Source organism: Mesoplodon densirostris, chromosome 11 (genome assembly GCF_025265405.1).
Source record: "Mesoplodon densirostris isolate mMesDen1 chromosome 11, mMesDen1 primary haplotype, whole genome shotgun sequence".
In the NCBI taxonomy this organism is placed as follows: Eukaryota; Metazoa; Chordata; class Mammalia; order Artiodactyla; family Ziphiidae; genus Mesoplodon; species Mesoplodon densirostris.
Genome location: NC_082671.1, coordinates 23828898 through 23840780, shown reverse-complemented (window position 1 = coordinate 23840780; position 11883 = coordinate 23828898). Strand labels below are relative to the sequence as shown.

Below are 11883 nucleotides of genomic sequence, written 5' to 3'. Positions count from 1 at the left end.
TCAATTTTGCTGTGAAACTAAAACTGCTCTTAAAAAAAAGTTTTGTTTGGAAAAAAAAATTTTGCATCTTGGTTGGGAGCTCTGAGCACACCCCCTTATAATGCAGCCACATAAGTGAATCAGATATTACAGAATAAAAAGCCCAGTAACACACAAGCTCTTAAATGAACAGGAGTGGCTCTAGCACTAGTATGTGTTAGGGTTTTCTCAGGAATAATAGATAAAGCTTAGCACTCCCATTGGAGCATTAAGATCATTTTCTCTCCTTTTTCAGATGTCAAACCTGAGAGCTGGCGTACTCACCAGCGCCCCCTTCTGTATGCGCCTTCTAATTTGGTCGTTGTTACTTGTTAGCACCTGGCTTCTCCCTGTTCTCTCTGCTTGAGCTCTGGGCACAAAAGTGAAGTTGACAGTTAAGTGTTTTTTTTTTTTTTTTTAACATCTTTATTGGAGTATAATTGTTTTACAATGGTGTGTTAGTTTCTGCTGCATAACAAAGTGAATCAGCTATATGTAAAGATACATCCCCATATCCCCTCCCTCTGGCGTCTCCCTCCCACCTTCCCTATCCCAACCCTGTAGGTGGTCACAAAGCACCCAGCTGACCTCCCTGTCTCCATGGTGACTGTTGCAAGATATAATTGACCCTTCCTGTACCGTTTGCAGTGAAAGCCTGACTCCAGGTCTCTGAGCTGTCCTCCGCATCTTGCCTGGAAAAGCCAAAACAGCCGTATTTTCCCTTGGGCCCTGGCCATCTGGCCCACTCCCCATGCACTGTTTTCTCTAGATCAGGAGATTGGGGTAACCACCATTCACCCTGCGGGGGAGCAGGTGAAGGGAGTGTTGGAGTGGAAAAGCCTAGTTTTAAATAGGGAATATCGTGGGCACCATGCTTACCAGGATAGCCTGGCGTGATGAGAAATCTTTATTTTTTTCATATCTTCAACAATATTCTTCTGATCGGTATGCCTTTCTCATCACTAGTCCTATCTGAAATTTTTACACTATTCTCTCTTCATGAGAAAAAAAATCTTTAGTTAGTTTAAAAACATTACATTATTGAGAAGGCAAAGTTAAAGTACTTGACCCTTTGTTGCACATTGTCACAAAGAGTTGTCTTAACAAATGAGACATAAAAGGATGTTTTCAAGAGTCCCAGGAGAGGGTGGAAGGGAGGTTCAAGAGGGAGGGGATATGGGGATGTATGTATACATATAGCTGATTCACTTTGTTGTACAGCAGAAACTAACACAATATTGTAAAGCAATTATACTCCAGTAAAGATATATATATATATATCTTATATCTTATACCTATATCTATATATAAAGAGTCCCAGGAAAATGCAATGTTATTTCTTAGGATATAGACTTTAGATGGGGTGCTACGTGGGAGCCCTGGATGCTGGTGATAGTCTTGGTGGAGGTGAGTTAGGCATCAAGAGAAAGGAGGGATATAACATAAAAAAGATAACTTGGCTTTCCTCACATTTGCTCAGGGCAAAATTAGCACAGACCACTGAGCATACGTTTACCCAGAGGTACTTTTTCTATTTACCACCAGGGGCCCTAGCTGACTATAATCAGGTGATTGCATTTTTTTTTTTAACATCCTTATTGGAGTATAATTGCTTTACAATGGTGTGTTAGTTTCTGCTTTATAACAAAGTGAATCAGCTATACATATACATATATCCCCATATCTCCTCCCTCTTGTGTCTCCCACCCAACCTCCCTATCCCACCCCTCTAGGTGGTCACAAAGAGAGGTGATTGCATTTTGAACTCTCCTTATGGAGCAGGAAAACCAGCTGGCTTTCAGTACTAACTTGGGGACTTTGGTTTTGCATATATTGGGTTGGCCAAAAAGTTCATTCGGGTTTTTCAGACGATGTTACGAAAAACCCGAGCAAACTTTTTTGGCCAACGCAATACCTTTTAAATCAGATGCAACTTCATGCTTTATGTGGATCTTTAATGGTAGTTTAAGTCACTTGATTAGTTGATTAGACAGAGGTTTTTATTGTTGTTGAGTCCATGAAAATTTCACTTTTCACTAAGTTTTAAAAAAAATTCATTCAAGTTTCCTTTTTCTTTTTCCTCTTTGGCTTCTAGTTAGCGAGTTTCAGTTTTTAAACTCACCTTCAGGCACATTTTATCCATTCATGTGAAATTCCAGGTAAGTGTGGCCTGCAGGGGCATCAGACCTGACCCTTTTCTTTACCTCATACGCTACATCCAAATCCTGTCGGTTCTACTTTCAAAATATTGTATATTCCTAAATCAAGTATGTCTCAACATTACATCTTAGTCCAAAACACCATTAACTATTTCCTGGACCGCTGAAATGGAGTTGTAATTGGTTTCTTTACTTCCACTACCTTCTACCACCTTCCCACCCACCCAGCTGTCGGGTTGGGCCACTGAGTCTCCAGAGGTTTAAACGGCAACATTTTTTCAAGGAAATTGGCTTGGTGGTCCCGCCCCTCACGCAGTTTGTTTTTGCCTTATCTGGATGGTCGTTCCTGGCTCATCCCTGACAGGTGACCTATGGGAGACTAGATATTACTACATAAGTAAGAATAAGGAGCTGCTATGGAGTGTAGAGCACACAGAGAAGAGTCATGAAAAGAATATTCTAGTTCATGTTGGACAGGAGGATTTTTTGCACCAATAAATGACTCCCATCTTAACAGCTTCTGCTTCAAAATAAACAAGTTCTAGGACAAAAGTTTAACATAATTAGAGACTCCGAGGGCAGTAAGCAGAAGGTCACGTAACTCATGAGGAATAAGGTCCAGGAATTTTCAAGCAAAGATAAACATGGGGCTATACACACAAACTAGGATGACCTCAGTGAATATGATAACATTTATTTTTATTTTTATTTTCTTAAAATTTTTGGCTGTGTTGGCTCTTCATTGCTGCATGCGGGCTTTCTCTATAGTTGCAGTGAGTGGGGGGCAACTCTTCGTTGTGGTGCGTGGGCTTCTCATTGTGGTGGCTTCTCTTGTTTAGGAGCATGGGCTCTAGGCACACAGGCTTCAGTAGTTGTGGCACAGGGGCTTAGTTGCTCTGCGGCATGTGGGATCTTCCCCGACCAGGGATCGAACCCATGTCCCCTGCATTGGCAGGCGGATTCTTAACCACTGCGGCACCAGGGAAGTCCTCTGAATATGACAGCATTAAACGCAGGGGCCAAGTTGAAAGGGACAATTTGTCTTTAATGAACTTTTTCCCCCTAGATTTCTGTTTGTAGGCTTCAAGTACTGTTCCCTTCTCCACTCTATCTGAAGTATGACTATCTAATACAGATACAACTGCAGCAAAATGAATGCCAGTCAGCAAACTGAACCGTGCAAGAAGTCTGTTTTTCTACAGGCCTCTGCTCTGCCAGCTGAGCTATGGAAGGGAGTACAGAAGTCTTCTTTTTTTTTTTTTTTTCTGTGGTACGCGGGCCTCTCCCTGTTGTGTCCTCTCCCGTTGCGGAGCACAGGCTCCGGACGCGCAGGCTCGGCGGCCATGGCTCACGGGCCCAGCCGCTCCGCGGCATGTGGGATCTTCCCAGACCAGGGCACGAACCCGTGTCCCCTGCATCGGCAGGTGGACTTTCAACCACTGCGCCACCAGGGAAGCCCAGTAAATTCTTATTTGTTCATTTATCCATTTATCCACTCATATGGTCACCCTTTCTTTCATCAGTTATGCATGCCTTACTCCTGTATAGCAAGACTATAGACACTGTTAATGAACCTTTTGTGATATGTACAAATAGGTCGTTGGATGGGTGTGACTGCCCTAGCCATTTATCTAGTCAGCTCTAGATGGAAGCCTTAAGTAAGATCAGTGAAGATAAGCCCTAGAGTCACTATTCCCATGGATCTGATGAACGACGCTCACGACTAGGACCTCCCCATTGCCCTTGTTTCTAGTGAACAAGTAGTTTAGAGCAGAAATAGTGACTTATGGACAACAGTACCTCCTCACCTCTTCTCTAAATAAATGTTATCAGTGATACTTTCCAGGCTTCACATAGAGAGTTGGATGAGATAAAATCTTAGATCCAGAGCAGAGTTCATAACTCTCTTTCTTTTTTAAGTGAAGTATAATTTTTATATGGTAAAATGAACAGATCTTAAGTGTTCAATTCAATGAGTTTTTGACAATTCTATACACCCATTTAACTACCAGCCAAACAAGAACTTAACATTTTTATCACCTCCCTCCACAATACTCTCATACCCCTTTCCAGTCAATTCTCCTGCCAATATGGCAGAATTTTTATTGTGAAATCCCCCAAATGTTCTTAGTGATGTCTTCTATTTTATTTAGCATTTGGATTCTGACAACTTTCATCTGTTGGAAGTAAACTAGTGAGAGCCAACGTTTGCTGCATCATCTCAATACCCATAACTATTCTATGAGGTAGGAACTATTACTCCTTTCATTTTACAGATGAGAAGACTGAAGCTTAATGAGATAAAGTGAGTTTCCCAAAGACCAAAAAGCTCTTAAGTGGCAGAGCTGGAATTTGAACTCAGATGGGCCTGATTCTAGAACTTAACTTTTAGTTTATTTTTTAAAAAGACACATTTATTCAGCATCATGATCAGACTATTACATTTAGCAATCAGCAGCATGGGTACAAGACCAAAACAAACCCAAAAAACTACATTAAAACCCTTTGTTGGAATGCTTTACACTTGCCACAGAACAGAAACTGAAATAACGTGTTATACGATTAGTCACAAATAGAGTCGTTGAGGGTTTTTTTTGCCCATGCACATGAGTATTGTCTAAAACATATCTTCTCTGTAGCAGCTAGGCCCTGCCACCACCGTCCTTGGCTGAGTTCACAAATCTGTTATCACCTGTAGCTTCCCTGTCACTTCTCTGGCTCTCTTCTCCTGCTGAGCTTTGTTTCCTGGCAGTCATTAAAACCTTCTGCCACTGCCATAGCGATTGCTGCTGCTGCTGGAACAGCCATAGCCGTCTTGGTTTCGTGGTTTGGCAAAGTGTTGGCCTCCACCACCATTGGGGCCAGATCTTCTGCCTCCAAAGTTTCCTCCATTCATGGGTCCAAAATTTGAAGACCGATTGTTGTAATTGCCAAAATCATTACAGCTTCTGCCACCTCCAAAATGGCTTCCATTGTGACCAACTCCATTATAGCCGTCCCCGCTGCTACCATATCCCCCACCACTGCAGCTGCCACCAAAGGCATCTCGATCACTGAAGTTTCCTCCACAATCAAAGCTGTCATTCCCACCAAACCCACTTCCGCGACCACCACCAACGTTTCCAGAACCACTTCGACCTCTTTGGCTGGATGAGGCACTAGCCATCTCTTGCTTAGATAGGGCTTTCCTTACTTCACAGTCAAGGCCATTCACAGTGTGGTATTTCTGAATGACAGTCTTGTCTGCGGAGATAGGGTCCTCACAGGTTATGAAAGCAAAGCCTCTCTTTTTGCCACTGCCTTGGTCAGTCATGATTTCAATGACTTCAATTTTCCCCTACTGTTCAAAACAATCTCTTAGGTGATGTTCTTCAGTGTCTTCTTTAATGCCACCAACAAAAATCTTTTTCACAGTGAAGTGGGCACCAGGTCTCTGAGACTCTTCTCTTGAGACGGCCCTCTTTGGTTCCACCACTCTTCCATCCGCCTCGTGTGGCCTGGCCTTCATGGCCACATCCACGTCCTCCACAGTGGCATACGTGACAAACCAGAAGCCTCTGGAGTGCCTGGTGTTTGGATCCCTCGTTACCACACAGTCTATGAGCACTCCCCGCTGCTCACAATGGCTCCCCAGACTCTCTTTCAAAGCTCAAACCTCCGATGAAGAGCTTCCACAGCTGTTCAGGCTCTTTGGGAGACTTTGACTTAGACATGACCTCAGTCGTGGCGGGGTGGGGGGAGACTTTAACAATGCTTACTTGGCGGCGTCCATGGGCAGAAAGGCTAGAACTTGACTTTTATTTTATTTTTTTTTAAATTAAATTTAATTAATTAATTAATTTTTTGTCTGTGTTGGGTCTTTGTTGCTGCGCGCAGGCTTTCTCTAGTTGCGGCGAGCGGGGACTACTCTTTGTTGTGGTGCGCAGGCTTCTCATTGTGGTGGCTTCTCTTGTTGCAGAGCATGGGTTCTAGGTGGGCGGGCTTCAGTAGCTGCAGCATGCGGGCTCAGTAATTGTGGCACACGGGCTCTAGGGCTGGCAGGCTTCAGTAGTTGTAGTGCATGGGCTCAGTAGTTGTGGCTCGCGGGCTCTAGAGCACAGGCTCAGTAGTTGCAGTGCATGGACCTAGTTGCTCTGCAGCATGTAGGATCTTCCCGGACCAGGGATCAAACCCGTGTCGCCTGCACTGGCAGGTGGATTCTTAACCACTACACCACCAGGGAAGTCCCTAGAACTTGACTTTTAACTCACTATGCTAAAGAGCAGGTGCACCCTGAGGTTTGGCTAATGACTGCAATTTTCACATGTCTGGATTTTGTGCATCTGCTATTATGACAAAAGGAGAAAGAGTAAGTTGGTTGACTTAATACCATCATACAGTGTAACTTCCATTTCCTTTATAATATCCTCACAAGGCTTGTTACTCTTTCATTAATTTGTGCCTGCAAGATTTTTACCAGATGACTGTTAAGAACCGTGATGGAGATCATGATAATGATGAGAATTACGAAAGCAAACATCTCGGAGCACTTACTACGTCTCAGGAGCTGTGTGAAGCACTGCACCTGAATTTCCTTATTTAGTTCTCATAAGCACTTTCAGGTAGAATCTGTCATTAACATTTTTACAGACTAAAATTTTGAGACTTTGAGAGCCTGAGTGACTTGCCCAGTGCTGCCCAGTTAAAAAGTTGGTAGAGCTGATTTTCAACCACTGCCATATACAGCCTCTTAATCCTCTATTTACGTCCTCAGTCCTGTTAATAAAGAATGCTCTTCGTTCCTGCCCCAACAAGATTTCACCAGGATAAATGTGTGAACGAGAACTCTGCCAGCTGGCACTCTTTTAGATAAGATCTTATTCGTCCTAAACACTTAAGTCCACCTGGTCTTCAAAAACTTGGAAAATAGCCAGGCTGGGCCTTGGCCAAGTTGTGAAGTCGAGGAAGTTTGTCTTGGGCATTTTATACTCCTCTGCACTCTGCCATACCCTCTAAGTATCCTGTCAACCAAAGACTCCTCTAATTTTCCATTCCTGGAGCCCAAATCTTGCCAGAAGGACTGAGCTCTTTAGCCTCTGCCCATTTACTTGTTGAGACTCCCTGACGCCCCTCCCACTCCCACCTGCCCCTCCTTGTTGATTTCCCATCTGTATCTGAGTCAGTTTCCCGCTAGCTTCGCCATCCAAGCCTGTGCTAATGTCCTCATGGAGGGAGGTTGGCAGGAGGCCCTCCAGACACCCGCGGCTTTCTAGAGGTAGGACCCCTATCTATTTGGCAACCAGAGTGCTGTGTCGTCCAGGACTGATAGGAAAGGAAGAGAGGGCGGTCTTAGTGGTAACAGCGGCTAATCATATAGTATTTAATCTGTGCCCGTACTGTTCTCAGTACTTTATATGTATTAATTTATTTAATCCTTACAACAGTCCTATGAGGTATGTTAGTCAAGGCTGCAGCAAGAAATAGGAGGCACACAGAGATGGAATTCTGAAGAGAATTCAAAGAAGGGACTATTTGCAGATGTGTAGGCAGATTTAAGGGAATCAATCAGGAATATGGAGGCTCACAAGAGACTAGCCGTAGCAGGAAGCCGTTCTAACTCTTAGGCCAAAATGGCAGTTGAGAAAATGGTGTACTTAGAGCCTGATGAGGAGCCATTTGAGGAAGAGCTGCTCTAAGGGGACGATGGCAGTCATGGAGGGATGAGGCCAGAGCCCCAGTGGTGTGGGGTTGGGGGAAGCAGGGGAAGTGAACGTCTTGGGGGTTGGTGAGGTGTTGGGCAAACTAGGGCTCTTCCTCCTTCTGATTTGCTATGGGCTGAAACAACTAGAAGCCTGAGGTCAGGGGCATCTGGGTGATACAGGCTTGACATACCAGTCACCATGGAGCTCAGTAGAGGGCACAAGGACAGAGAAAAACAAGTCCACAAAGAAACTGAAGCACAGAGAGGTTGAACAATGTGCCCAAAGTCACAGAATTAGGAAATGGCAGCACTGGGTTCTGAACTGAGTCTGTCATGTCTGCCGTAGCGTTGAGGAGTTCTCCCACACTTAACAGAGCATCTTACGGGTTCCAAAAATGCTCTCGGGCTCCATTCATCTGTTTAAAGTGTCCTTGTACACAGTAGACCCCGAGCAGAAATTACTTCATGACAGGTTTGGGTGACACTGGTAGGCCTTGGCCAATTCAGCGGGTTAATGATAGCTAACGTGGTCAAGTTTATGAAACAGAAAGATCATGAAATATTTAGTAAGTTTGCTGGAAAACTGCTGAGAAGTTGGGGAGAATCATTTTGCCTCAGCTGAGGAGAAACTGAGACTTGTGGTTTCTGGGTGAGAGAAGTCAGTATGTACTCAATGTGAACAACTTCTGCAAAAAAAAAAAAAAAAAAAAAAGACTACCCACCTGGGTTGAACCTGCTGGTGGCAGAACAACTGGTAGAAAATACATGCATCGTGTGGAGACATTTCCTGTGAAACAAGGTACAGAAAAGCACTCTTTTGTGAAAAAGAGAATTCAAGAGAAATGAAATGATTAGAATAAGTCCTTTTTACATTAAAGCAGTGAAGCTCTAATGATAGCCTTTTAGTGTTTATTTTATTTCTAATTAAGTTTTTGTTTTCTCCTTGGTAAAATTCGGCAGCAAGCTGAAGTGCCCTTTTAATGGAGCCAGACAATGGTTTCTATGAAGAAAAAGGGTGAAGCTGGGAAAGAGGGAAGAGGCCCAGGATGATGCATTTAGAGACACAAAAGTGTAAGAAAAATACTGGCTTTTCTTATGTAATTTAGCAACAAAATTGTGTAGCGTGTAATGAGGTACTGTGGCTTGGCATTATCGCTATAATTTGAGAAAGAAAAGCAGTCTTTACAGACCCAACTGTTCTATGATAGATCTCTGTGAAAAGTAAATCAAATGTACTCAGCTTATAACCAAACAAAATGTTATAGACCCAGAGAATACTCTCTCCTACTAGACATTTTCCTCTCCTACTAGTTGTTCAAAAATTGTTTTTGTAAAATTCTATTAAGCTATTTGAAATGTGGAAGTTGGGCTTTAAGTGAGCAATCTTTATTTATCATAAAGATGGAATATAATTGCCTTAATCGTTATTCTTTCTAGAATTTAGCTATTTCTAAAAGCTGATTATTAATAATATTTATTATACAGCTGGTTTGTTTCAAGCCATAAATACTAGACACATATATAAATAGTCAAATAGACATGAAAAAGGCACTCCCCATCTTTCTTTCCTCTGGACTCTAAGTTTCTTAGGATGCTGTGGCACGGGGCATGGGGCCCTAGGGGTCATAAATCTTGTCAGAGGGGACTCCATCTGAACAATGATTTCAGGAAAGGATAGTCAAAAAGATAGTCTAATGTGTATGCATCCAACCCTTCAAAGGGCTGGGAACTTATACCCCCGCATTTGAAAGTAAAAACTAAAACATCATCCAAATTATAAAATAGAAGATAGGCTTGGGTAATGTCCTTAAGAATCCTAGAAATGGTTCACATTTAAAATACTGCTTAAACCCAAGGACACTTGTTTATAATTGATACATACAGCAAGTGGTCATGATTCTGGTTTGTAACTGGTGTGATCTACATTGTTTTCCAACCAGACGTATCTATGATTTGTCTAATGCACTGGAGAAATATATAAGGTATGCTGCGCATCTATTTTACTCTCATAGTTTAGGAGGTAGGGAAAGGAACATCTGTCTGTTGAGCTATGACGATATATCATCACTATCTACCTGTTAACTGTCCTCGACTTACAGCAGAACAGCGGAAAGGCAAAATTATCCTTAATGGTGGTATAACAGCTAATCTATAGGCTGTAATTTACAATAGCGTTCCCCTGTAGGACTTGTGTACCTGCTAGTAACCGGGCATGCCTAAGGCATGTCCACCCTTTCCATTCACCCAGGCACCCTTCACTGGGATCTGGGAATGATCCTTGGGAACGACATGTCCCTAGGCCCCAACCCATCCTTAACAGATAGCTGTCTTCCCAGCCCTGCAGTCACTAATCCTTCCTGCACTCTCCTTGCTCTAATTGTCTGGGCCCTCCCTGCCCTAAATAACCAGTGTCTCTAAGGAGAAGATGACACCCAGCATAGGGGATGGATGTTTCCAATTGTAAGAGACACACCTAAGGGGGCAATTTTAAAGTAGGGACGTTTTAGATTAGATAAAAGACACTAATATTAGAAAATCAACATTTGCATTTCTCAGTTCAGTGCTAAATTTTCATTTATCTCTGCATGTCATGATTCCAACAAAGGCAAATTCAATGAAGTCAGTGTAATGAGAAACTGACATATTTAGCAGAGAATAAAATGTAAGTGGTTTCAGGACTGTCTTGGTATTGAATCTTATCTATCTAATAAGAATATTGTAATTATATTGTGAAAGTCATTGTATCTTGCTTTATCTAGTCATTTTCTTATTGCTCCTTACTCTCCATTTCATCTCTATAAACCCCTCAAAAAATAAGTTACTTTTGTTGAATCTTTACTGTTTGCCAGAAGCTGTGTAAGTTCTTTACATGTGTTAACATGTTTCATCCTCACAACAACCCTCTGTTAATATCTCCCAGTTTACAGATGATAAAAACAAGCGTCAGAGAGGTTAATGTTCCCAAGGACACACAGCTGGTAAGAAGAGAACAGGATTTTTTTTTTAATTTTTGTTTTATATTGGGGTATGGTTGATTTATGGTGTTGTGTTAGTTTCAGGTGTACAGCAAAGTGATTCAGTTATACATATACATATATCCATTCTTTTTCATATTCTTTTCCCATTTAGGTTATTATGGAATATTGAGTAGAGTTCCCTGTGCTACATAGTAAGTCCTTGTTGATTATCTACTATAAAATATAGTAGTGTGTATATGTTAATCCCAAGCTCCTAATTTATCCCTCCACCCTGCAACTTTCCCCTTTGATAACCATAAGTTTGTTTTCTATGTCTGTGAGTCTGTTTCTGAGAACAGAATTTAGATTTCAGAGGGTCAGAGGGTCAGTTTCCAGAGTGTAAGCACTCAGCCACTAAGCTGAAGCGTCTCTGCCTACTCTGGTGGTTTACACTATAGAAATGGTTTGACTACTTCTCATCTTTCCTCTTTATGTATGGTGACTTACAAATGTAACTAATGGCCTAACAGTCTGTACATGTGTCCTCTTCACTTTCCTGCTCTGTGTCCTGACTCCTGTCTGTGTCCCTTATGTTCTCCCTGAGGTCACACCATCTGATTCCACAGTATTCTGAGCATAGTATGAGGGGAATCTCAGCAAGTTGGTGAGTGCACTGCTGATTACCCCACTCTCCAGGTATTTGAACTTGTAGGAAATCTCATGTCAACCAGAGATACAGCGAAAAAGAAAGACCGGGTGTCCTGGATTCGAGCATTCTCTATAGATATTGGAAAAGGTGCTAGCCCTATAAGTTCCCAGCCCTCTTTAGATTGGCTGTAAAATTGCGGCTTTCAAAGTTCTTGACCACAACTTACTATTAGAAATACATTTCTGTTGCAACTCACAACACATATATTTACATACAAAGAACAGAAACAAAATATCATAAGACAACACTTACCTTTGCTATGTGATATGTGTTCTGAATGTTTCTATTCTATTTTAATTTTTTTTAAAAGATGCTGGTTCAGATCCAGTAAATTGATTTCACAACCCATTAATGGGCCAT

General features: G+C 42.2%; 1 pseudogene; it reads right to left on the bottom strand.

The window, feature by feature from the left end:
* Positions 1–4932: 4932 nt before the first annotated feature.
* LOC132499396 (heterogeneous nuclear ribonucleoprotein A1-like 3) lies at positions 4933–5890 on the bottom strand (annotated as a pseudogene).
* Between the last annotated feature and the right edge of the window lie 5993 nt (positions 5891–11883).